Genomic DNA, 1,409 nt, shown 5'->3' with positions numbered 1-1,409 from the left:
GTGTCATATGATCCTTCAGAAATAATTCTAATATGCTGATTTATTATCAGTGTTGAAACTGTTGTGCTGCTTAATATTTTTTTGGAACCTGTGTTCCATAAATAAAATAAAAAGTTAAAAAGAACAGAATTTATTCAAAATAGAAATATTTTCTAACAATATCACTTTTTATCCATTTAACACATCCTTGCTGAATAAAAGTATTCTAAAAGTTTTTTTAAAAAAAAAGAAAAAAAGAAGAAGAAGAAGAAAAAAAGAAATCTACTGACCCCAAACCTTTTTTTTTTTGGAATAGTTGTGTATATTTAACAAAAAATTTTTTTTGAATAAATACTTTTTTTTTTTAACCTATTATTTATCAAAGAATCCTGAAAAAATATCACAGGTCCCAAAAAATATTAAGCAACACAACTGTTTCCAACATTGATTATAAATCAGCATATTAGAATGATTTCTGAAGGATCATCAGAAAAATCTGGATGGAATAATGATGCTGAATATTCAGCTTTGCTTCACATTATTTATCAAAGAATCCTGAAAAAATATCACAGGTCCCAAAAAATATTAAGCAACACAACTGTTTCCAACATTGATTATAAATCAGCATATTAGAATGATTTCTGAAGGATCATGTGACACTAAAATCTGGAATAATGATGCTGAATATTCAGCTTTGCTTCACAGGAATAAATTATATTTTATTCTATTAAACACACAACATTTGCACAAAATTACAGTTTTTTCTGTATTTTTGATAAAAATAAATGCAGGCTTGATGAGCATAAGAAACCTCTTTAAAAAACATTAAAAATCTTACTGATCCCAAACTTTTGAACGGCAGTGTATATATATATATATATAGGCTATAGGCAATCTACCTCATGAACAGTTAAATGTTCTCCCATTGTGCAATACAAATATGTGCAATAACCTTATACTGTTTATCTCTTTACATCCTAGTACATCCCTACAACTTTATTTTTTATTCTATTCATATTCTACAGTATTTTATCTATAGCACACCTGTACATATTTATCCTTTGTGTGTGTGTGTGTGCTTTATTTATATTTATACATATGTGTATTTTATTCACATCTTATTTTTATTATCTGTGTGTTGTTGTTGTGTCTGTGTACTGGAAGCTTGTGACACTAAAACAAATTCCTTGTATGTGCAAACATACTTGGCAATAAAGCTCTTTCTGACTTCTGATGCGTGTGTGTAATATAGCCTACAGTAGGCCTACTACAGTATATATGAAAATGCATATTTTTCAATTAAAGAGAACTTATAGAATAAATATGGACTGCTTTGGGTACTTGACACTTTATTGGTAATTTTGTGTTTTAAGAATGATATTCAAGGTTAAGAATACGCTGGAAGTTACTTAAATGTAAATACGACTTTC

This window comes from Sinocyclocheilus rhinocerous, unplaced genomic scaffold (assembly GCF_001515625.1).
Source record: "Sinocyclocheilus rhinocerous isolate Xijiao unplaced genomic scaffold, SAMN03320098_v1.1 scaffold3777, whole genome shotgun sequence".
Classification (NCBI taxonomy): domain Eukaryota; kingdom Metazoa; phylum Chordata; class Actinopteri; order Cypriniformes; family Cyprinidae; genus Sinocyclocheilus; species Sinocyclocheilus rhinocerous.
Note: the sequence above shows the minus strand (reverse complement) of the source record.